This window comes from Hylobates moloch, unplaced genomic scaffold, assembly GCF_009828535.3.
Source record: "Hylobates moloch isolate HMO894 unplaced genomic scaffold, HMol_V3 SCAFFOLD_11, whole genome shotgun sequence".
In the NCBI taxonomy this organism is placed as follows: domain Eukaryota; kingdom Metazoa; phylum Chordata; class Mammalia; order Primates; family Hylobatidae; genus Hylobates; species Hylobates moloch.
Genome location: NW_026652286.1, coordinates 20,310,430 through 20,337,288, shown reverse-complemented (window position 1 = coordinate 20,337,288; position 26,859 = coordinate 20,310,430). Strand labels below are relative to the sequence as shown.

At 40.0% G+C, this 26,859-nt stretch overlaps 1 protein-coding gene across 3 annotated transcripts in view; it reads right to left on the bottom strand.

Annotated features, from left to right (window-relative positions):
• The window catches only part of LGR4 (leucine rich repeat containing G protein-coupled receptor 4), a 109,348-nt gene that overhangs the window by 49,461 nt on the left and 33,028 nt on the right, over positions 1–26,859 (bottom strand). The window contains exon 1 of one of the 3 annotated variants that reach the window (XM_058446692.1): positions 10,385–10,459. The exons of the other annotated variants lie outside the window; for them this stretch is intronic. The gene's annotated coding sequence lies outside the window, so the exon portion shown is untranslated. Of the gene's footprint in view, positions 1–10,384; positions 10,460–26,859 lie in introns of those variants that run through there. 3 annotated transcript variants of the gene reach the window in all.

Here is a 26,859-nt window from a genome sequence, read left to right as displayed (position 1 = left end):
TTACAAATGGGGAAACTGAGGCTTACTGAGCTTAAAAAAGCTTCCCCAAGACCATTCAATAAGCAGTGTAACAGAAAACACCAGAGCCCATGACCTTAAGTGCAAACCATGAGTCTTCTTAAGTATATTATTTGAATCCTGTTATTAATACTTCTCTTCAGTGGTAGCCAAGATGTAAAACAAATACTTGAGTCCCATCAAGCTTAAAAACTGGGAGGAATAATGCCCCTCACACCTTGACATAATTATCCATGAATTTCTAGAAGAGCACTTTTGCTTGACAACTGGGGTTTAAAAAAAAAAAAAAGAGGACCAGGAATAGCTTTAGCAATTAAGGAACCAACATTAACCAACATTAATATACATTTCTTAGCACAAGAAATTTCCCTTTAGATGAATCTTATGACCATAGAGACATACATGCACTCTAAAATGTTATAACATTGAAAACAACTCAAATCCTACTAAAGAAACTTAAAAGAAAAGCCAAATTACTATGCTTCTCTGGGAATTACTATTTTAAAACCCAGGCCCCAATACTACTTTAGTCAGTGATCATTATCCCTGGGGGAAGGGGCGAGGAAATGTTTTGTTTTTCATAAACACTCTAGCAAGATACTGGAGAAATGGTACCAAAACAGGGGTCAGAAAAGGCAGGCGCAACTCCCACACTGCCACATAGCCATGGTATGATACTGGGCCTCCATCTGCTCATCAGTAAATTGAAGCTGATTGGTTGGGTGGCTTCCTGGCCTGACATGATGTACTGTCACCTTTATACTGGCATTATATACTGATTCACCCTTTTCCGTAGTTTATTCATGGAGGAGTCTACCTTTTCAGATAAAAACAGATGAGATTCATTTTATAGAATGTTTCTGAAAAATTTATCATAATGCACAGTTTAAAGACTATCCCTCTGTCATTATTAAATTACTAAGTCACTCTCATGGGAGATACATTTGGCCTTAACCAATAAAATCATTCTCAAGAATACAACAAAACATTTAATCATATCGAAAGCAAAATAATGATCCAAAATGAGTAAACAATGATTATGTAAAATATCAGACAGTTTTGGTGCTTTTCAGTCATTCCAATAAAAAGAGAAAGGACAACAATAATTGATTGCTTTACAAAATGAGGCATTCTGTACAGTTTCCTCTAAGCTTGGCACACCTGAATTCAGGTGAGTTATCACTGTAACAGAAAAACTGATTAATTTCCTCATCAGAAAAAGGTCTGGAGAGAACAAATTAATTGCCTCACCAGAAAAAGACATAATTAGAGACAATTTACACCACACTATTCTCTGCATTCCAGTTTTTTAAAACATGCACACACACACGCACAGCTCTCATTTTTTTCCTTATAGTAACAAGACATAACAGGTAGTTTTGCTGTGAGCTGTAAATGCAATTAGTGAGACTCCATATTTACAAACTAACATATGTAAAACACACGGTGAGTTTTTATTTCAAAGCTTCAGATTCAGGAGTAATACTTATTTCTAAATTTTTCTTAATTTCACACACCCGGAGAAGTTCCCTCTTTACAGATGTTTTCTCTCATACTTTCTGGGATTCAGTTACAACATTTATGAAGTAAAAAGTTGGGGGTGGGGGCAGTGGTGAGCTACAAGATGTTATCTCCAGAGAAGCTCTGGAAACCTGTGGTTACAGAGTATAGTTGCGTGGGTATCCACTTAAAATAATGAGGGCTGATGGTGATAAACAACCTATAGATAGTCTTAAGAGTAGATTCTAGACCTGACATTACCAACACCATAAAGAGAATCTGAAGTACACAGACTTTATAAATAAGAGGTTAGAAAGGATGACCTATGACAATAATTACAAATATATGAGGCTCAAAAGCCATATAAATTATTATGATACATAAATAAAACGAAGTTGTTTAAAGAATTTTCAGCCAGAAGATGCTCCTACAGATTAGTACCTTCAAATTCACATGAGTAGTACAATCTTACCAGTGGCATCAGTAATAAATCCCAGGAATTCACCTTCTGGGATAGTGAACCAAATATAAATATATATCATATGAGGTCAAAGCACCACCAACTCCCAAATGTCTCAGAAGGGCAATTTCCAGAGAGTTGATGGCCTTACTTGGAGCCGGCATTGCATAGTTGCAAGTACGGGCTTTGGCACCAGACAGACCAAGGTTTACATATGGATTTACTACCACTAGCTGTGTGATCTTTGGCAAATTGTTCCTCTTTTCTCTGCCCTGGCTTCTTTGTTTGTAAAATGGAGGCAGTAATAACTGAACCTTATAGATTGCTGTGAAGATCGGAAAATGTCAGGTCATGTATAATAAGTTCAACAAGAAAAAGCTGTTATCTTATCATCATCCATGTTTTCGCTGCTCCTGGAAGCCATCTAAATCCAGTGGACCAAGACCAGACTAAAAGGAGACACCACACTGCCTTTGTTGGCCTTCTCAGAAAGAAACCACTTTTACAGAAGATACTAAATGTTGCAGAAGACCTAACACTTGGAGCAGTTGTTCCTAAACACAAAACTAAACTCCAGAACCCTGGGAGACAAAGATTTTAAGCTGGGAGAACCCTTCAAGATCAAATACTTCATCTAAACAAAAGATTAGAAATACAAAAGCACATCACCTTCCTAGAAAATAAACATGAACTCCCAAATACCAGCAGTCATTGATTTCAAAATTAAAATTTAAAGGGTGCAATTGTTTAATTGAAACTGCCAAATCTCTCCAGTGGTTAAACTCTCATCTTCTTTTCTCCCATAAAATTCACTAATGCTAAAGTATCTACAGAGTAAAGAATATCATGTTTCAACAAGGTACCTTTTAAGATCCCTGTAAAACGATCCCTAAGCGAGCCTAACCTGTTTGCTGATGGCTAAGCATGTACCACTGTGGACTCTAACACTGCATCCTTACTGGGTCTGGGCCTTCTGCCACAGAATTATTTAATTTTAAATATACTGTGATTGACCCAATGTTATCTAAATTTGAACAAGCCCTCCTATTTGTATTAGATAAAACTGTACTGCTACTACTATATTGTTGATTTTATCTCAAATATTACCTGGCAGTTTAAAAAGTCACTAAGTCATGTACAGGTTCAAGAGAACACAGGGTTCTCTAAAATGTTCTCTAGGAAAAGAAAAAAAAAATGACGGTGATGTCCATAAACTCAAAAAACACATGTTGATAATGACCAAGAATGTTTCACCTTCAAATCTTAGAAATAAATAAAAAAACTCTCCCAGTGACTTTTCCAGGGTCTTTGGTACTCAACCAGAAATTTCAGGCCAATCTCCAGTTAACGAATGTCTACAATATGACCAAAAACTAAAAACTAAAAATAAACTGCAAAATGCCTCCAGTGGAACAAATTTGAAGGGAAGGTCTCTCTCAACCACAAGTAGTAAAGACACATATAACACCAAAGTTCTAATCAAAGTTCATTAAGAATTTGATTTCTGACACTATTCCACATCTTTGGGCAAGTAATCTCATTTTCTCCCCACCTTTTTATAATAACAGAAGTAACCACTGTTAATTGTTTTTAAAAAATTGAAATGCAGAGAAAACCATCCACAATATCAACACCCACTGGTAACCACAGCCATATTTCATGGATTTCATTACAGATTTTTTCTATATATGGTATATATTTTTACAAATCTGAAATTGTATAGTTCTGAACATGTTCATCTCCTGACACCTAAAAGATTCTTCATTTGCAAAATGAAAAATATCTTTCTCGAAAATACCTTTGAATGAAAGTGTAAACACTGAAGTCTAATATATATCAATGATATTTTTAGCAGCCCATACATCATGGGATTGGAACATCTTTGCTATTGAAAGCCACCACGCCAAAAGGAATAGAGGTTAATTAAGGGCTTCCTTTACAAGAGGAAAAGGAGATATCCTGTCATCCATTTAACAAATATTTACAAAATATCCATTATGCACATATGTGCAAGGTACTGTGTGAGGATAGTAAGGCTTTTATGTCAAAAGATGTTATCAATAGGTTTTTTTTTGTATTAAACTCCATCAGTCCACTCTATTCTTAACTTGCTATTACTGTTTAAGTTACTGTTGCAACATTCAATTAAATTTAACTGTTTTCAAATTGCATTATTTCATTTTGAAAACAACAAGAACAGCTACACGAAGATACGGCTATTTATACTGCAGAAATGCAGCCAAAACAGTATATGTGCCACGTCAGATTTTGCTCCAAAGATATTTTTTTGACCCTACATGTTTTAGCACGACTAGAATCCAACTAAGTGTCACAGTAGACACCCTTCTAATGTCTGTGCTCCATTTCTACTACAAACAGTTTTGAGCAGTAGGATAAACTGGCTCCATGCTGTCTGACATCGTCTCTGTTTTTTTCAGGTACCAAGGCTGAGTACTTCCCAGCAAGAGGAATCCAAAACATGCTTCTCTACAGCCTTGGAATCCTTAAGAGGACAGATGCCACAACACCCATATTGACACTTAAAAATAAACATTAATTACGGCAGAGACAAGTTATCAACTTGTAAAGTCATTATCTATTTAAGGTACTTCAACATCCTAAGTAAAATCTTTCTTAACAACTCGGAAAGGCTAGAGAAAATGTCACCTTCAAATCTTAGAAATGAATTAAAAAACTTGTTTCTACCAGAAAAATGTTTAATTCATTTTATGATCATCTACTTTCGTGGATTGAAATCTTTTTTTTTTTTTGAGACTGGAGTCTCACTTTGTTGCCCAGGCTAGAATGCAGTGGCACAATCATGGCTCACTGCAGCCTCAACTGCGCAGGCTCAAGCAATTCTCCCACCTCAGCTTCCCAAGTAGCTGGGACTACAGGCAAGCACCACCTTACTCGGATAATTATTTTTTTATTATTTGTAGAGAACAGGTTTCACTATGTTGCCCAGGCTGTAAAACCTCTATTTTAGTAAGCTTTAGGATATTCCCTTCAAAGACTTTCAAAGCTGTGCTGCCATTGTTAAGAAAATGAAACAACACAAAAAAGATTGGGAAGAAATATTTGCAAAACATATAAAGAATTTATATTACAATGTAGAAAGAACTCTTACAATCAATAATAGGAAAAGTCTGATTTTAAAATGGGCAAAAGATTTGAACAGATACTTCACCAAATAAGATACACAAATGGCAAATAAGCACATGAAAAGATGTTCATAGTAGTTATTAAGGAAATGCAAATCAGACCACAATGAGACACCATACAACTATTAGAATGGCTAAATTTTTTTTAAATAGCAGCCGACAATACCAAGTACTGATAAAGATGTGGAACAACTGGAACTCTCATATGCTGTTGGCAACAAGCAAGATGGTACAACCACTTTGGAAAACAGTTTGGTAATTTCTTATAAAATTAAACATATACTTATGACTATATGACCCAGCAATCCTAGACATAAATTATATATATATATAAAATTTTATAGATATATAATTATATACACACACACACACACACACACACACATATACATATCCCCAAACTGGAAACAACCTGAATTAGTGAATGGATAAAGAAATTTTGGTATATCTATACAATGGAATGTTATCCAGCACAAAAAGGAGCAGACTACTGATAGAAGCAACAACATGGATGATTTCAAACACTTTATGCTAAGTAAAAGAGGCTAGATGCAACAGGCTACATATTGCATGATTCTATTTATACAGCACTCTGGAAAAGGCGAACCTATAGACACAGAAAATTGACCAGTGGTGGCAACAGCTGGGGGGCGGAGAAAAGGCTGGCTACAAAGAGGCATTAAAAAAATTTATGTGGTGATAGAAATGATCTATATCTTGATTTTGATACAGTTACACGATTGTACAGTTTTTCAAAACAATTATATATTAAAAAGTGTGAATTTGGCTGTTATGTAATTAAGTCTTAATAGCTGTATTTTGTGGGTTTTTTCCTTTATAACTAAGAGTATATATGATAGTGTCTTTTCACATTTCCCCTTCAAGAAAAAAAATAATTCATCCTATGTCTAGCCATTCTCCAAGTCCTACTCCAAATGAAAAATTGCGACGCATACCTCTGTCTTGAGAACCAAGAAATATGGGGCTCTTTTCTGTCTTTGCGATTTTGGCTATCAATTTGTAGCACAACACTGGGCCCAGTTTCTTCATTATCCCTTTACTGAGCACCTATTAGGTCTGTGCCTGTGTGCTAGGACAAGTGAGACACAGTCTCTACCCTCAAGAGCTGTCTGAGGCAGTGAGAGGAACAGAACAAGTAAATACTATGACATGTGTGACTTAGCAAGTGAAGATGATCGAATCAGACCTCGAGCTCAAAAAAGGCTTCCAACACCAAAGCTGTTGTGCAGAGGTACAAAGGGCAGATATTACCAATATCAAAGTTAAGTATATCACATATAAAAATAAGCATGTTCATGACAATTATTTAGATTTTTATATAAAATATATATTACATATAATATACATACACACATGTACATTCATACACACACACCTATATATGTATATGGTCATAATATAAATGTAATCCACACTGGGTTCATACGCAAATAAAAAATTTGTTGAAAGCCTCTGAACTAGATAATGTGTGTCTTGGGGGAAGGTGGAGGGCGCCTTCCTGTCAGAAAGAATATCATGTGTGAAAGCATGGTCAAATGAGATAAAACCAGAGTGGTCAAAGAGATAAAACCATCAAGGAATTAGAGAATTACAAGCAGTATGGTCCAAAAAGATAAGACCACCAAGGAATTTGATCATTATAGGCAGTATGTGTACAAGTGGTGAGAAAAGCTACCAAGACAAGCCAAAACTACATCCCAAAAGGCCTTCATATGTGACCTTTAGAAATCAGAACTTTATTCTAAAAGTGTGGAAAGCTGCCAGCAAAGTTTATGCAAATCAAGTTTGCTGTAGAAACGTCATCCTGACAGCCATATATTACAATGGGACGAAGGGAGGGGAAGCTAGGAAGAAGAAACCCAGACCTGCTCAATTCCAGCTTCCTTCATTGTAAAATATTTTGTACCAACTAACCTCTAAGGCCCTTTCGACATCTATCATTATTACTCCTACTTTGACATTCCTGCTCTTGCACATTCCATGCATAATTATGGAACCCTAAGAAACCCTTAGATTCATGCTTTTCCTAGCTGTATGTGTAGGCCCATTTGCTTGTGTTAGCAAGTATGGGAGTAAGTACAGGCTAAAATAGACCCCCTTCAGAATTACAAGAGTTCAGCAATTAAGAAAGACGCATGACTTCATTTCCAAAGGTACCATTTTATGCTGTAATTGTTTACACTCTTGATGAAGCAATACAGCCTAGGAGACATTTAAGGGTGTGTTCTTCAAGGGGAAGCTAACACTAGAAAGTAGAAAAGAGTGAGGATAAAACACTGGTGTGTAAATATCACAACACAACAAAAAGTATGTGTGGCTTAAATTACAAATTCTTAAAAGGGTAACTAAAAAATAAAACTATTAGATGGTGCCCACCTACAAAGAAAGAAATAAAATAAAACAAATAAAACTAGTTAGACTAATTCAATATTTTCTAGCTTTAAAACAAGTTCAGCTTCTTTTGTTTTTGTTTGTTTCTTTGTTTGTTTTTCTTTTGGTCTTTTTAAACAGGCTAGTTTTCACAAGTGTGGGATATGTTCTAAAGAGAAAAATATAAAATGCTCTAATTCTGGAGTAATGTCTATTAAATGGCAAAGAAAAATAAATGCCAAAGACAAAAAACAATTACTTTCCTGTCTCTAATTTGATCAAGAACCCTACCATCTGGCAACACAGGGAATAGATAAGGGTTAAAACTATAATATTCCTTGTTTTCTTCCTACCTAACTGGTGTTCCCAGGCATTCTTTGGGTGTCAACAGCTGTTCTGGTAACCCTACGATGACAAAACAGTGTTTATTACTAGCCAAAACACACAGACAAAATACTATTTCAATAGTCCATTTAACATCAACAAGAAGTATTATAAAGATTATCGTCTGGGCAAATTGGAAACACTCAATTACTTCATCCTAGCAGACAAAATGCACGATTCATAAAGAAAACAATCCAACAGCATTTACTATGGTAAATATTCTAATTAACTAAATGGTTTATGTTTTATTATGGCTACACTTATTAGCACGACTGATAGGAAAACATTACTTCACCGTCCTTGCCTTCAAACATGCACACCCACGAAAACTTCTGTTTAGACGCGTATTTTTTAAACTTCAGCTCACAACCAATTAATAGATTGTGAAATCATTTCAATGGGTCATAGCCAACTTTTTAAAAAAATTGAAATAGGAAAGAATAGAACAGAAAAATGCCAGAATGCATCAAATGTTGTAAAGGTAAGTATCAATTCAGGAAAATTTGTTTCAGCATGTACCTGCTTCTCTCTTCCTGATTGCGAACTCTGAATGCCCTGGTTTAGCCTCAAGTTCGAAAATATTGTCCATGAAATAGAGTCAAAACCATGAGTTCAAGGAATTGCCTACTCAAGTCAAATATTTCTTATTCCTCCATTTAAACTGAATCAAAATTACAGCTGCCTTCCTAGTACCACAAGCTTGGCCCAGTGATTTTAAAAACCTTTGAAGTTTCCCTTTTCTTTGTCCACACCCTAATCTTTAATATTTTAGTGACATGGGCCCCCTAAAACTGACAGTAACAGTGTGAGAGAAGGCCACTGAGATCCCATGGGGTATTTAAAAGAATTTCTTACACTTCTATTTTCAACTGTTTCTATAGAACCGGTGATAAACTGAGTTAGCTGTATTTTCACTCTGCTACTCCTGGGTTCTATTGAGTTTTTAGAAGTATACATTAACATCCTGACATTTTTTTCACTTACTGTGCATAAAATGTTTATACATAACCTGATAAAACCATCCCTAGATAACATATTGATTTTAAGATTAAAAAAACAAAACAATGAGAAAAAAACACAAAAAAGCTACACTCCAGTAAATCCCTCCTAATGCCCCCAGTCTGAAAGGGGCCTTCCAATAAGCACTGTTTGTACATCCAATAAGTGACCTAAGCAAGAACAGTTCCAGTTTCTAAGACTAAGGCACTGACCTCATTATGTTGAGGCAAGAGAAGAATTCTAAATGATGAGGCAATCTATATACCCTAAAGACCAGCTGCCAACCGTCAGAGCCTGAACCCAAAGGCAGGCTTCCTGGGATTTCACCATCCCCGTAATGCAGGCTTGTGGAGCAATCACTTCCCTTCAGGCGATGAGGCGTGCAGACTCCCCTCCCAAACACATACCCCACACACACTCTCTCTCCTTCTCCCCTCTGCTCTGATGGCCATTTTTTAAAGGCTTATAAAAATGTATTCTATCCTTAAAGAAATGACTCAAAATTACAACTGGGATGACTCAATTGTTTCTATTAACTGTAAGACAACAGACATTGATAATGATGGTTTATAAAATGTCACTAGAGATATTCCCCTGGGAATGACTTATAACTCATTAAAATCACTAATGATTTATTCAGTAGAGAAGAGGCTATGCCATCAGAGCATGACAAGGTCCTGAATCTTGGGGAGCAAATATTCTTAGACCTGGTTTGTAATACTCTTGGATAGCTCCACTTGTGACAAGTCTTTAAGTTCTAAAAAGTCCCAGAAACAAACAAAAAGTTTAAATTCTTTTTAATTTTTGCAATCAATATGAATCATATGGTCCCTTGTTTCTTTCTCCAGGGAGAAAACAACGTGCTACCATGAAATTTGCTTAATAAGAAAAAAATAGAGAAAGAGGCATACACACACCCAGACACAAACACAAATTTCACGGCAGAACATAGTTTTCTGTCCAGAGAATGATGACTTAGAGTTACTGCTTTATGACGTTTACCTGAGAAAATCTCTCAGTTCTGCAGTTGATCTGGTGTTTTATTGAAGCAGTTTCTGTTACTAAATTAGTAAGCAGAGAAATGAATGTCTTAGAAAATGAGCTCCTACAAGGAAGAGAATACCTAATTCCTCTAACCTCCATCAAAACCAGCCACATACCTCTAATTCACATACATACACACACACGTACACATTATAAAGACCATAATCTTAAAGAATATAAGGCCAGGCACAGTGGCTCACCCCTGCAATTCCAGTACTTTGGGAGGCCGAAGAAGGAAGATTGCTTGAGCCCAGGAATTCGAGACAAGCCTCAGCAACATAGTGAGGCTGCTCGGGAGACTGAGGGAGGCTACTCAGAGGCTGAGGTGGGATGATTGCTTAAGCCTGGGAGGTTGATGCTGCAGTGAGCCAAGATGGCACCACTGCACTCCAGCCTAGGTGGTAAAGTGAGACCCTACACTTACTAATTCTCCCAGGCCCAGATGCACACTTTCTCCAGGTAGTCCCTCTGCTGTCACCTAAAACCAGAATGCAATGGGAGCTGATTACAGTGGAAGCCCATTGCAGGGGGAGCCCATTGCAGGAGAAACCCCAGGGAGCTCATCACAGAAGGAAGGCCACATCACAGAGGGAGCCCATGACAGTAGAAGCCCCATTGCCATGGATGCTCAGCTCACCACCCACATCTAAACTAGCAACCCGACCTGATCATGTTTGTAATATTAAGATTAGGTTTTTTGTTTGTTTGTTTTTGAGATGGAGTTTCGTTCTTGTCACCCAGGCTGGAGTGCAATGGCGCGATCTCAGCTCCCTGCAGCCTCTGCCTCCCGGTTCAGGCAATTCTCCTCCTTCAGCCTCCCAAGTAGTTGGGATTATAGGGGCATGCCACCACACCTGGCTAATTTTTGTATTTTTAGTAGAGATGGGGTTTTACCATGTTGGCCAGGCTGGTCTAAACTCTTGACCTCAGGCAATCCACCCGCCTCAGGCTCCCAAAGTGCTGAGATTATAGGTGTGAGCCACCGCACCTGGTGATAATATTAAGATTAGTAGCCATCCAGTACATTGATCTCCTGTGCTTAACTTTATCAGTCTATTTGTATAATGTGGAGTCGGCTTTTGAACTTCAATATGTTGACAATCAGAAATAAAGTAATGGCTCTTCACATGGTTGAAGAGATACATAGCAATAAAATAAAGAATATAAGATTGGAGGGTCAACTCAGATACCGTGAAGTAGGTGTCAACAATAATATATTCTGGTTGGCCTGATACAATTCCAGTTTATAGTTATTGTCTCAGCATAGTTCTTTTCTTTCTTTTTTTTCTTTTTTTTTTTTTTTTGAGACAGTCTCACTCTGTCACTCAGGCTGCAGTACATGTGGCACAATCAGAGCTCACTGCAGCCTCGACCTCCTCGTCTCAAGAGATTCTCCCACCTCAGTCTCCTCAGTAGCTAGGACTACAGGCATGCAGGGGCTAATTTTTAAAATTCTTTTGTAGAGACAGGGTCTTGCTTTGTTGCCCAGGCTGGTCTGGAACTCTTGGCCTCAGTGAAGATCCCACCTCAGCCTCCCAAAGTGCTGGGATTATAGGAAGGAGCCACCATAACCAGCCTCCATCATAAATATTAATAGTACACCCTTTCACTCTCAAATGTATCCTACTATCGACAGTAAATGAACTGACCATCCCACTAATAGCAGTAGATATGGCTGAATGAATTTGGGTGGGTTGTGATGGGAAGAGGTGGAATTTTTGGTTTGGACTGCCTTGGGAAAAGGGCTTGAATAAAAGGCTAATTCCTCATCTGTACAATATTATGATAATATTATGAAAAACTTAAACTTATGGAGAATCTGTAAAGTTTATAAATATCTCTTTGATGGATTCCCTGCTCCTCTCCCTGGACCCCTATGCTCCTCTGTTAGGGTAGGGTCTGTGTTTTGCTCACTATTGTATGCCAAGCCTCCAGTACCATGTGTGGTCATAGCATCTGTCGAGTGAATGATGTGCCAGACATTGCATTAAATGCTTTACCTAGTAATAGTAGTAAGTACTTACTTGGCACTTCCAAAGAAAAACAGGCTTAACAATTTTCCAACCATCTAAATCAAAGGGCTGGTTGCAGGAGGAAAGAAAGGGAAGACATATAAAATATCTTCTTTACATGCGACACCTAATAAGTTTCTGGGAAAGACCAACATTTCCTATGGACGGTAAAGAGCGTTAACGACAGATTTCCTCCCTGTCTATTGCTACAACCAAATAATAACTTTACATGCAAACACATTGGGGGAAAAGCAGGAAAGACAGTAAGGTTTTCATTTAAATACAAGTTACTGCATTAAAAATAGCTTGGGAGGAATTATGTAAAATTGGATTTCAGTAAAACTAATTTTTCTTCCTCAAAATTTCAAAATACAGGCTTTATCCTATAAATAGTATCTCACAGAACCACTAAACTAGAAAGCATAGTGGTTAACAATTTCCCCAAGCCAGCCCAGGAGCCTGCTGTATAACTCTTACTGGCTGTATAACCCTGGGCAAGTCCCTTAATCTCTGTGCCTCAGTTTCTGCGAGTGTAAACGGAGATAACGATTCTGACTTTAGAACACTGCTATAAAGATTAGATGACATGACCTCTGGCGAGTCCCCAGCTCATAGCAAAATGTCAGTTATTATTATTTTTCTATTACCACCAACATGTAATCACCACCTAACCCAACCATCTCATTTTAATAATGAGGGAACTGAGACCCAGGGGGGTTAAATAATTAATTAAAGCATCAAGATCAGACTCTAAATGATAAATCCTGGTCCATGATTCTTTCCACTACCTTAGGCTGGATTGTGTTGCAGTGATGTTTTAAAAATATGCTTTGGAATTTGTGAAAATAATTTCTCCAGAAACAATGGTCAAATGGTGCTTAGACTATGAGGTTAATGGGTCAGAGTGGGGTGAGCTCCTCCCTGTAGCTAAAGTAATGACCTAATGTTACAACAAAACATCAAAACAAAGAGAAAAACAGTACTACCTGTACCTAACCAAGGAAATGCAGGAAAAGCCTCTTCCTGCTTATTAATAATAGTGGTGCTTGGAGAAGTTTAATAAATTTAAAATGAGGTAAAATTTATAACATGAAATTCTGGGTACCTTTAAAGGGAGTGGATGTATTATTGATGGTAGTATGTTCAGTTTTACTTAAAAAACTCACAGCTTTTCTGGTTGTTGATCAACATATCTTTATTGGCATGATGAGAAAAACATTCCCTCTGATCTTAAGGGGAAAAAGGGCAGCTGTATGCAAGCAGGAAAAACAGCCAAGTAAAGGAGTACAGGGAAGGGCCTCCGAAACGAAAGAACAGCTGGCACGAAGGTAGAGTCTAGAGGACAGAGCCATTCAGGAAACTGCAAGTAGACAAGTATGGCTGGGTTATGGGGCTGCACATTGGCAGGTAGAGGCTGCGGTCTCGGAACAACCTAGAAAGATAACCTAGGCTCATATTACAGTTGCCAGGGAAGCTCCATATAATACAGAGTTTGAGAAGGGAGCAAGAAGGCATGAAATATTTTTTAAGAAACATAAACAAGGTTGCTTTACAAAGAAATTCTGGTGGGTGGACACAATTTTTACAATTCCTACACCTTTGCAACTACCTTTATTGAAACAGCACGTTGGCACTCTTCTCCTGGCCCACAATGAGTGATGTTAGAAGTAGCAGCTTCAAGAAACTGATTGCTATGAATATTCCAAGAATGCCAATGAAGTTACTATTCAGGAAGCTACATCGAATTCCCTTATTAGAGCCCTTGGGAAAAAAGTTCTCTCTGACCTCCATTCCAAGAATAGCTGCGTTTCTTCTTCACAACTTGTCTTTGTTATCTTATGGACAACGTGGAATCACAGAAATGGACCCTCTTTCCCTATCAGCTAAAGATTCTATCAGCCAAAATTGTAACCAGATGTTTACAAATGCATACATTAGGTAAGTAGCTTCAGTAATTCCTGTCCTGGATTCATATTTTCTTGCCCTGTTTGGCAAGAGTCCGGGGGTGGGAGTGGTTCCTGGTCATCTCATCGACTTATTTTGCATTTTATCTTACGCATTTTTTGGTAAGCTATCTTGCATTCTTTTTTTTTTCTTTTCCTTTTTTTGAGATGCAGTCACCCAGGCTAGAGAGCAGTGGCACCATCTCAGCTCACTGCAATCTCACCTCCCAGGTTCAAGTGATTCTCCTCCAGCCTCCCGAGAGCTGGGATTACAGGCATCCACCACTATGTCTGTCTAATTTTTTTGTATTTTTAGTAGAGACGGTGTTTCACCATGTTGGCCAGGCTGGTCTCAAACTCCTGACCTTAAGTGATCTGCCTGCTTTGGCCTCCCAAAGTATTGGGATTACAGGCGCGAGCCACCACGCCCGGCCTATCTTGTGCTTTTTTTGGAATAAAATGGATTATATTAGTATCTTGTGAGCACCCTCTATGTGCCTGACATGCATACGCCAACAAATGCACAAACATGTCTTGCTTGGAAGTATAAAAAGGTGATTGCAGAGTCAAGAAGGAAAGATCAACTATGAGGGATAAATGAGATCCTGAACCAAAACAGCAGCACAAGGGACAGAAAGGGATAGATAGATAAGAGCCCCCTCAGGGGCAGAACCAGTAGAACTTTGTTACTGAATGTTACTGATTAGAGGTTGGAAAAAAAGGCGAACTTTTCTTTTCTTTTCTTTTTTAAGAGATAGGCTCTTGCTATGCTGCCCAGGCTGGACTCAAACTCCTGCGCTCATGGGATCCTCCTGCTTTGGTCTCCCAAGTAGCTGGAACTACAGGCATGTACCACTGTGCCCAGCTTAAAGGCAAATTCTGAAGATGACATGGTGGTTTTTTTGTCCATGCAGCCGGTAGAGTGATGCTGCTGTCACCTGGAGACACAACAGGAGGAAAAAGTGTGTTGGGTCTGTTGGGTCATGTGATGTTATCCAGCAGGGAGTTGTAACTTCAAGCCTAGAATCGAGAAGAAATGTCAAAGAGGAGGTAAAGGTGAGGGAGTAGGCAACACAGAGCATTAAAACTGCAGAAGTGGATGGCATTACTTAGAGATAAAGAGGAGAAAAATAAAGAAAACGGCTGAGAAAAACATTTCTAGACATAATCAAAGTTGAGGAATAGAAACAGGCCCGGCACGGTGGTTCACGCCTGTAATCCCAGCACTTTGGGAGGCTGAGGTGGGCAGATCACTTGAGGTCAGGAGTTCAAGATCAGCCTGGCCAACATGGTGAAACCTGTCTCTAGTAAAAATACAAAAATTAGCTGGGCATGGTGGCAGGTGCCTGTAGTCCCAGCTGCTCAAGAGGCTGAGGCAGGAGAATCACGAACCCTGGAGGTAGAGGTTGCAGTGGGCTGAGATCGCGCCACTGCACTCTAGCCTGGGCGACAGAACGAGATTCTATCTCAAAAAAAAAAAAAAAAAAAAAAAAGGGAATAGAAACAGGAAGGGGAGGTGGGGAGGTGGGAAACAGGAGTGATCAGGAAGTGGAGGAGGAACCTAAAAGAAAAGCTTCCAGGATAGAAAGTGTTCTGCTGTCCAAATAACCTGCAAATAGAGGAGCCACAGGATTTGGTAATGAGATCATTTGTCAATATGTTTATCATAGCATGAATCTCACGCATATTAACCATGACTAAAAATTTTTTTCCCTTATTTTGGCTCTGGAATAGAACAAAGAAAAGGAGAGAATTTCCTGAGGTGACTGGGCAAGATTTAAAAGAGCAAAGGAAAAGAAACACAAGGTTTGAAGAGGATGTGTGTAAACATGTGAGAAAGAGACTGCCTGAGGTGGAACTGCCTGGGCTGGGATCCTGAGAGACAGGAAGAGGGGGGACCTCCATGTGACTGTTTCCCCTGCAGCCCTGCAGGGCAGGGGGTAGTTCCCCCATCAGTGAGCAGGTGGGGCTACCAGCTGACCACACCTCAGCAGGGTGCAGCGGTGTAGATGGGGCCCCAGACATCTGTGAGTACTTGGCATCTATTCCTTTATTCTCTAACTCCAGTATGGTTCATTCTAGGCTCACTCTCACATTGAACGTACTCCTCTCACTCCTACATCACAACTATGTATTTTTTCCCTGGTGTGTTTTCCCAGCTCTTCCCCAGCTATAGTAATTAATTCAAAGACACCATCACTTAAGTGCCAATCAAAGCTCCATCGAGATCCAAGAAGAACAATAGTATGCTTATATGCAGTCTTTTAATTTAAATTACCAGTTGAGTCACTACATGCCAACAATTAAGCAATGACACACACACAGATTATACTCCACATTAACAGGGCTAAATCAGAGATCTCAGAGAACAAGTTGCCCTGGACAGCCAAGCTTTCCAGATAGCTGAGGTTTACCTTCAGGGGAATGGAGGAGGTGGAGGCACAGACACTTAAATAACGTGATAATGACTATTTTTCTAAAATGTTATTTGTGCTTCTCTGTTTTCTAAAACAGCACATAGGAAATATAATTTAAGCTTTTCATGGGCCTCCATTATGAGCATCTCCAGGCGGTGATAAGCCAGTAGAAACAAAAACAGTGCATTCCCAGCCGGGCATGGTGGCTCACGCTTGTAATCCCAGCACTTTGGGAGGCCGAGGCAGGCGGATCACGAGGTTAGGAGATCGAGACCATCCTGGCTAACACAGTGAAACCCCGTCTCTACTAAAAATACAAAAAAAAAAAAAAAAAAAAAATTAGCCGGGCGTGGTGGTGGGCGCCTGTAGTCCCAGCTACTCGGAGAGGCTGAGGCAGGAGAATGGCGTGAACCCGGGAGGCAGAGCTTGCAGTGAGTCGAGATTGCGCCACTGCACTCCAGCCTGGGCGACAGAGCGAGACTCCGTCTCAAAAAAAAAAAACAAAAAAAAAAACACTGCATTCCTCCAGCTCACTTCTATCTTGTTTCTCCACCCCTCGACCCCTTGCCTCAATCCAAGCCATCACCATCTCTCCCGGGACCACGACAGTAGCCTTCTGTCTGGTCTCCCTCTTTCCATGCTTGTCCCTCTGAATTCAACCTACACATGGCAGTCAAAGCAATCTTTTAAAAACAAGAAGACAATTCACGCCAATCCAGTGCTTAGCACTCTCTTTGTTCTATATCAAGGCCCTTCCTGAACTTGCTCCTGCATCCTCCCCAACATCATCTCAAATCATCCCCACCCCACTCCCAGCTCCCCCAACTCCCACAGGCACGCAAACCTCTCCTCCTTCCACCTTTGCACTTGTTCTCTGCCTGGTCTATTCTTCCCTAGCTCTTCCCATAGCACCTCCTTCTTACCTCCTGGTTTTCTCTCAAATGTCAGCCCTTCCTTAGCCCCCCTAAAATGGCCCCCAGTTAACTCTATATTACCAACCAGTTTATTTCCTCTGTCTAGTTATCACTGGATTTATCTTCTTTCCTTTTACTTTATTAGAAAACAAACTTTCTTCAGCATTAACCACTGAGCTAGGGGTTCTCAGAAAGTGGTCCAATGTCACCTGGGAATGAGAATTTGATAGAAAGGCACTTTCTTGTGCCCTACTCCAGACCAACTAATCAAACACTCTAGGGGTATTAACAAACTTTCCATGTGATTTTGATGCACATTCACATGTGAGAACCACTGCAGCATATTACAATGGCCCCTTATGTGTTCATGGTCTTCCCCACTAGAAAAGAACATTTATGAGGACAAAGATCTAGTCTGCCTTGTTCACTACCAATTTTCTAACCCCCTAGCCCAACACCTAACATACTGTAAACATTCATGGGGAGGAGACATCCTATTCCATAACCAGTATTTGTGCTACTAAACTAAAGCTATGTAAACACCATGGACGTTTAAATGGTCTGTTGTTTTTCATCATCCCCCAAAGACACTGCCTAGCCTGGGTTTGCTCTTCCTCCTGTTTTTCTTCTTCCATGACTCTTGAGTCACTATCTTTTTCTTCCATATTTCTTGGCACTCAGGACAAAAGGATTGTCCATCCAAACAACTTACTAATCCATGTAAGATGACCAATCTTCAAGAGCACTCCATCCATACAATATTATTTCAGTTTCAGGCAGTAGAACATGACTTTCAGCAAGGCTGCCTGAGTTCAAATCCAAGTTCTACCATGTATTAGCTGTGTGATCTTCCACAGATGGATTAAATTCTGTGTTTACCTTCTCATCTATAAATAATGAATCATGGCATCCACCTCACAAGGTTGCTGTGAGAATAAAGTAACTCATCATGTAAAGTGTTTGGATCATGCTGACATAAGGAAAGTACTCTATGTACATTGATTGTAATATGTCACATCCTGCTGGATGTGGATTTATCTTCTTTCCTTTTACTTTATTAGAAAACAGACTTTCTTCAGCATTAACCACTGAGCTAGGGGTTCTCAGAAAGTGGTCCAATGTCACCTGGGAATGAGAATTTGATAGAAAGGCACTTTCTATCAAATCCCAGCAGGATGTCAAATTCTTGGCCCTGGTGGTTCAGGACTGAAATACTGATCTATATAGCAGAGCATTGCCACTCACTCCTAGGCAAGGAATAAAAAGGCATTCCACATACCAGGAGCACTAACCCTACTTAAGACGGGCTAGTCTTTACAATTCCCTAAATCCTCCTTCCCACAGTTTCCTACTGTACTCTAGTAGCCTTTTCCACTTGAACACCTTCTCTCCCCAGCCACCATCTTTGACCTTGCTTTCAAAATGCTCAGAAATAAAACAAGTATTTGTTTAACAAATTAGACATTTCCTGGAAGATGACTGCAGTTGAATGAAATTGCCCAGAGGTGGTCAAGCCACAGGATAAGGAGTACAGGAGACTGGCTGACCTACTTCATATAAAGTGTTTGTCCCAGAGAAGACCCAATGGCAAAATTCAAAGAGGAGGACATGGGAAAAAGCAGCCTATTTCTGCCCTTCAAATAACAGAGGAAAATAAAGAGAAAAGAAATCATGGAAGAACAATTGACATATAACAAAGAAGTTCTGGATATACATAGAACTTACAGACAGCAGCAAGTATCTTAGAATTACTAGGACATCCAAGAGTGTCTAAAGCATAGCTCTGACACTAAGCCTAAGATCCTATAGAGGCCCCCCATTGCTTCTGGAGGCAAATTTAAACTCCTTTCCACCCACTGGAAGAAACTGAGATTCTCCATCAGTTATACTACCTTAATCTTTTTCTTTGCATACTTCACCTATACTCTTCCGCTCTGGCTAGGTCCTCTTCCCCTAGATCTCTTTACCTCTATATCCTGCCCACCACAACAGCTGGTTTCTTCCCACTTTTGTTCCCACTACACCATTGCTACTCAAAACCTGAGTAGTCTGCAAACTGTTAACATTCCACAATGAGACAAGCAGAGCTACTGAAAGTTCACGTCATGGCAACATGACAAATTTTATGATTTTGAATCAATAATAAGAACTTTGCGTTTGTATTATGTAGGCTTTGTTTCATTTTATTTTCCTGAAAATTAATCTTTATATTTTATAAAAACATGAACCATATTGGATTGGAAATTAAAAAAAAAAAAACTGGCACATCAGCAAAGAAATGTTAAGGAACACTACCATAGATCACTCACAGGGAACACTCTTCTATTCTTTTTTTTTGAGATGGAGTCTCGCTGTGTTGCCCAGGCTGGAGTGCAGTGGCGTGATCGCAGCTCCCTACAAGCTCCGCCTCCCGGGTTCACACCATTCTCCTGCCTCAGCCTCCCCAGTAGTTGGGACCACAGGCGCCTGCCACCACACTCGGCTAATTTTTTTTCTTTTTCTTTTTCTTTTTTTTTTTTAGTAGAAACGGGATTTCACCGTGTTAGCCAGGATGGTCTCGATCTCCTGACCTCGTAATCTGCCCGCCTTAGCCTCCCAAAGTGCTGGGATTACAGGTGTGAGCCATCATGCCCGGCCCACTCTTCTATTCTTTTCTCCCACAACCTAATGTTCTTCAGAGTGTGCTCTAAACTATCCTCCCTCTGAATGTTTCTCCTATAGTTTATACCCTATTATCACGTAAGCTGCTGGAATTTTTTAAATGAACTAAACAGAAAGGCAAAACAAATCTTTCACTCTATTCCTGTGCAAGTTCTTTGCACTAAGGAGCCCGTTATTTGCTTTATGCTTCTCTCATCCTTTGCACAACACAGAGGCAGCACAGCGTGGTGGTTCAACTTCTGGGTTAAAAAGGGACTTAAAAATGGAGTCCAATTCCCATGGGCCACAGCCAAACTTTGGCCATGTGACCTGAAGCAAGTCCCGTAACTCTTCTGAGCTTTTAGTTTCTCTTCTGGGATGTGAGGTCGGCATGGCATGCAAAGCCTTCCCAACTCTAAAATTAAATGATGTCTGTTTGTTCTTAGAAAGGCTCTCAGGTTCCTCACAGTCAAATGGGAAAATATCTCCCCTGCCCCAGGGTTGGGAAGATTGGAAAGCACCATTAAAACCACAGAGTCTTCTGGGAACTTAAGGCATTTTTATTACTAGTCTACATATACTAGGTGCCCAAGCAGAATTCATGGACCAAACATAGAAACTTCACGTATTCAGCCTCCAAAACTGAAGGCCAGGACAGTGAGGGATCTGGAACCTGACGAGGGCAGCCACTGAAAAGAGAGGCTATTTGGTCTGGAGAAGATGAGATTGAGGAAGAAACCTGAAGAGCTCTCATGTAAATAAGAGAAGAATATCTCCATTGCTCTAGATGTGTGAATTAAGTACAATCAATAGATGCTTTCGATGGGAAAGGAAGGAAGAAAGGAACTAATAATTCTAAAATGTTTAATATAGCTTAGTGTTTACATCTCATTTTCCCTTTTAATATTCACAACTCTGGCCTTACATACCCAAAGTAAAATAATTTTTGGTGAAGTAGAGGCCTGTGGTCTGTCCACTATACTGAACTAGGAAGCTAACTGTATCACAAAATATAACAAAAAAGATTACTGTTAATGTCTTGAGCTGTTCGGTAAGAGAAGCCCCTGCCTTGCTAGAGATACTAAAGGCAGTGGCTAAAGACAATCTGTCAAGGACACTGGAGAAAAGCTTCCTACCATGAATGTGACTCCTAGAATTCTGGTACTTTAAATCAATACAATGCCTACTCATAGCCCCTGAAATACCACACAACTGGAGAGACCAATTCAAGGTTGTCAACTTTTTATTTTGACTTATAAGCACATTTATAAAACAACTCCATCAATCTAAAGAGGGGAGAGGGGAGGAATATTAAATTTAATATTCTCCCCCAAAAGCCAAATGGTATGATCTTAGAATAAAAGATGGTCCTTTAAAGTGACTAATAATAGAGTCACTTAAAAATCACGACAATACCACTAGTTTTCATATTTTGTCATGCAATGTGTCAAACAGGCAGCTGGAAATCCACACCACTACACCAGATGACCTTCCTGACAAGCTACTTATAGATTAAAACTCGGCCACGTGCAGTGGCTCATGCCTGTAATCCCAGCACTTTGGGAGGCCGAGTCGGCAGATCACTTGAGATCAGGAGTTCAAGACCAGCCTGGCCAATATGGTGAAACCCCATGTCTACTAAAAATACAAATTAGCTGGGCATGGTGACGCCTGGGGGAGAAGGAAAATAGGAGGTGGAGATGCATTACACCACTACACTCCAGCCTAGGCACCAGAGTGAGACTCTGTCTCAAAAAACAGACAAACAACAACAACAAAAAAAACTCAGAGATAACAATGCTACTAGACAGAGTCTCTTAAATGATCAAATTCTAATAATGGCATTATCCTTTCTAGATAAATTATTGACCAATTCCCTTCTTTCATCAATACGAGATGGAGTCTCACTGTGTTGCCCAGGCCGGAGTGCAGTGGTGCAATCTCGGTTCACTGCAACCTCCGCCTCCTGGGTTAAAGCTATTCTCCTGCCTCAGCCTCCCGAGTAGCTGGGATTACAGGCGCCTGCTACCACACCCAGCTAATTTTTGTATTTTTAGTAGAGATGGGGTTTCATCATGTTGGCCAGGCCGGTCTTGAACTCCTGACCTCAAATGATCCTCCCACTTCAGCTTCCCAAATTGCTGTGATTACAGGTATGAGCCACTGTGCCCAGCTCATCAACTACTTTGAATGCATCTAGTGCCAGGCTGGAGGCAAATGGTTCACATATCTTAACCTCACAATAATTCTAAGAGGTAGGTTCTATCCCTATTCTCATTTTACAGAAGTGGAAATGGAACTTCTTTTTTTGTTTTTGAGACAGAGTCTCGCTCTGTCACCCAGGCTGGAGTGCAGTGGCGCGATCTGGGGCTCACTGCAAGCTCCGCCTCCCAGGTTTATGCCATTCTCCTGCCTCAGCCTCCTGAGTTGCTGGGACTACAGGCGCCCACCACCAAACCCGGCTAATTTTTTGTATTTTTAGTAGAGATGGGGTTTCACCTTGTTAGCCAGGATGGCTGACCTAGTGATCCACCCACTTCGGCCTCCCAAAGTGCTGGGATTACAGGTGTGAGCCACTGCGCCTGGCCAAATGGAACTTCTTAAAGTCACCTCACAATGATGTCAAGCCAGGATCTGAATACCCAGACAATCTTCAAAATCCTGTGTCCCAGAATCACTACACCATAATGCAAAGAAAAGAAAAGAAAAGAGAGGAGAGAGGGAGAGAGGGAGAGAGGGAGAGAGGGAGAGACAGAGAGAGGGAGAGAGAGAGACAGAAAGAAAGAAAGAAAGAAAGAAAGAAAGAAAGAAAGAAAGAAAGAGAAAGAAAGAAGGAAAGAGAGAGAGAGAGAGAGGAGGGGAGGGGAGGGGAGGGGAGAAAGGAAGGAAAGAAACTGTCAGGCACTAATGAATGATTTTAAGAAATGTTCTAAAACTACTTATTTATCCAGGAAATTTATCCTGGCTGAATAAATTATAAGGATGGATGTTTCACTTGGCTTGGTGAAAAGTGAAGACAACACTTATATAACTAAAAATATATATGTAATAGTGTTTTCACCATATTTTTTTATCATGTATATGGAGAGGAAAAAGAACAAAATCCCAGGAAAATAAATCATGATAGCAGTAAAGATATTTTCTACAAGCCCTACAATTTTTGTCATTATAGTTTACAACATGGCAATAAAAAATAGCTATTGGACTACTCACTCATCACAGGTGTTAATATCGTTTGTTCATATGTTATTACATACCTATCACACAGCTGCAGGTAACTCTAACCCTACATGGCTTACCCTTGCAAATCTTGAATCTGTTTGATAGACGGGCCCTTAGCTATACCAGTCTTTGCACTGCATTGCCGGGATAGGAGTGAGCGTTGAAGGGAGATGGAGGGATTTGAGGGGGTGGGAATGGCACTAAAAAATCTGGCATATATCTGCCTGTTTGGTTACTAACTAGTTTTAATTTCAAATAATCCCCCCTTCCATTTTACTTTGGTTCTTCTGCTGTTTCCACCCAATATTTAGATAGAAACATAAGCCAAAAAAGTTGGGATGGGTCTTAAATTTGGGGGCCAGCAGGCTAAAAAGCTTGGCCCAGAATGCAAACTGCCACTTATGTGGCTGCGTCAGGACAACCAACGTAAACATGTAAGTTAGTCCAAATATACACACGCTTGTTTATATTTTAAAACTTATTTTGCATCTTAGTAATTTCTTCCCTAAAAATAGCCAAGGAACCCTACTGTTTTGGCCAAATTTTTTTTTATAAATTGCTATTTTGAAAAGAAATTATAATTATCCATGTGTGTTGAACAGACCAAAGACATGCTACTATTTTCTAGTGTTGAGAAAAGTTTCAAAGTGCTACCTAGAAGCAATCATTAAAACCAACGTTACCTCCATAAAATGCACTTTTTATCAAATGCTTTATAAATAGTGAGTTAAAATTGAGAAGGAGTGACTTTTTATTGCATGTCACCTGGTCAGGTATTTCCTGCAGGAACAGGGACTAGATCCGTCCTTCCAATCCTTGTAATGATAGGCATGAAAAGAAGGTGGTCCTATTTTTAAAGTCTTTATGGATTTTTACTTGAATCTCTTTTAAAGGACTAGTGGTGTGTGTGTGTGTGTTTATGCTAAAAGAAACCATAAAGCTAGGCACAATGGCTCAAGCTTATAATTCCAGCACTTTGGGAGGTCCAGGCAGGAGGAGCTCTTGAGCCCAGGAGTCTGAGATCAGCCTGGGTAACATAGTGAGATTCCGTCTCTACAAAAAAGATTAAAAAATACAGCCGGGAGGGGTGGCGTGCCCTGTAGTCCCAGATACTCAGGACAGGGGCCAGGCGGCTGAGATGGAAGGACCACCTGAGCTCGGGAGGTTGAGATTGCAGTGAGCTATGATCGCTCCAGTGCACTCCAGCCTGAGCAACACAGCAAGACTCTCCACCCGCCCCAGGAAAAAAAAGAAATAGAAACCATAGAGATGACCTAGTTCAAGTCATTCTCACCCCCACCTCTGGAACTTGTACTGATGAGTAAATCAAAGGCCATTTCTTTATTCAAAGCCACACAACCAGAATCAAGACCTAAATCTTGGTCTGTGCATTTTCCACATTTCTCCCAATACAAACTGACAACTAGTATGTATTACATAAAAACATCAGAATCTAAAAATTGCAAGGGATGGCAAAACAAAAACAAGTCTAGAATGAATATCTATGTTCCTTACCTAAGACATTTATACTCTTCTGAAAAATGTATAGCAATAGTTCTCAACCAGGGGTGATCTGGCATTGGAGACAGTTGGCAATGTCTGAGGATATTTTTGTTTGCTACCACTTGGCAGGCAGAAGCTGGGAGGTTACTGGTATCTAGTGAGTAGGGGCCAGGGATGGTGTTAAGCCTCCTACAATGCCTAAGACAGACCCCATGATGGTTAATTTTATGTGTCAACTTACTAAGCCATGGAGTTCCCACATATTTGGTTAAACGTTATTCTTTGTATATATGTAAGGGTGTTTCTGGATGAGATTATCATTTTAATCAGTAAACTGAGTAAACCAGATTGCACTCCTTAATATGGGTGGGCCTCATCCAATCTGTTGAAGGTTAGAAAACAATTAAAAGGTAAAGTAACGGAGAATTTGCTCTCTGCCTAACTGTCTTTGAGCTGAGACATTGGCCTTCTGACTCACGCTCGAACTAGAACTTACACCATTGACTCTCTTGGCTCTCAGGCCTTCACACTCTAACTGAAACTTACCCCATCAGCTCTCCTGGGCCCCAGGCCTTCAGTCGTGGACTGAAACTATACCTCCAATAACCACCTGAGCCAATTCCTTTTAATCAATCTCAGTAAACATATATACATATATCCTATATATATTCTACTGGTCCTATTTCTCTGGAAAACCCAGGCTAATACCGGCCCCTACAACAAGAATTATCCAGCACAAAATGTCAATGCCAAGGTTAAAAAACCCTGATGTATAAGAATATTGACATTTTCATAATGGAGATGTTTTGATGGTAAATGGAGATTTACCATTTTAAATGTACAGTTCAGTAGCATCCATCACTACCATCCATCCACACAGAACTTTTTTCATCTTGCAAAACTGAAACTCTACCCATTAATGAGTAACTCCCTATTCCCCACTCCCCCTAGCCCTTGGCATCCACCATGCTACTTTCTGTCTCTATGAATTTTGACTACTCTAAGTACCTATATGAATGGAATTATAGTGTTTCTCCTTTTGTGACTGGCTTATTTCACTTAGCATGTCTTCAAAGTTCATCCATTTTGTAGCATGTGTCAGGATGGATTTCCTTCCTTTTTAAGGCTAAATGATTCTATTGTATGTGTGTATATGCCATATTTTGTTTATCCAATTACCCATCAATGGACACATGGGGTGCTTCTACATTTTGACTGTTGTGAATAATGCTGCTATGAGTACAGGTGTGCAAATATTTCTTTTAAAATCCTGCTTTCGATTTGAGGGGAATACATATACCCAGGAGTGAAATTGCTAGGCCATATGGCAACTCTATTTTTAATTTTTTGAGGAACCACCACACTGTTTTCCACAGAAGCTATGTCATTTTACATTCCCTTGGGTGCATTTTTACTCGGCAATGCTCTCGATAGCAGAAGTTTTCTTCTGTCTACCTCTCGCTGCTCCACTTCCCTCCCTGTACCCTGGCCATTTTATGAAGCAGGTAGTGAGCCAATACTTTAAAAACTGGGACACTCTTAAAGACACCCTAGGGAGTGATTTTTTAAATATGAATTGTCACTCTTTGGTTTTCCTTGAGGTAGGATTTCTTTTTTTTTTTTTTTGAGATGGAGTCTCACTCTGTTGCTCAGGCAGGAGTGCAGTGGCACGATCTCAGCTCACTGCAACCTCCACCTCTCAGGTTCAAGCAATTCTCCCACCTCAGCCTCCCAAGTAGCTGAGATTATAGGCACCCACCACCACACCCAGCTAATTTCTGTATTTTTAGTAGAGACGTGGTTTCATCATGTTGGCCAGGATGGTCTTGAACTCCTGACCTCAGGTGATCTGCCCGCCTCGGCCTCCCAAAGTACTGGGATAACAGGCGTGAGCCACTGTGCCCGGCCTTGAGGTAGGATTTCTACAATGCATCTTGACCACAGTGGAGGGGTGTGGAAAGGCACGGAGCACACATGGGAAGGAACACACCTGCCCACCCAGCAGACGGACCCTTCTCCAAACCAATCCTGAAAGCCACCCCAGACCGCAGTCTGTGAAACCTAAGAAAAATAATCCCCATGTCATCTCGAGTTTTCTATGTGACACCTGTTTGTATTCTTTGAGAAAGAGAGTCTTTCTATTTTTGAGATCTCCTATTTACATGCATCTTGTGGGAAAAGATTCTGGTTTTACAGAGCACAGTACCACTGTTAAGGTGACTTTCTTTTTTTTTTTTTTTTTTTTTTT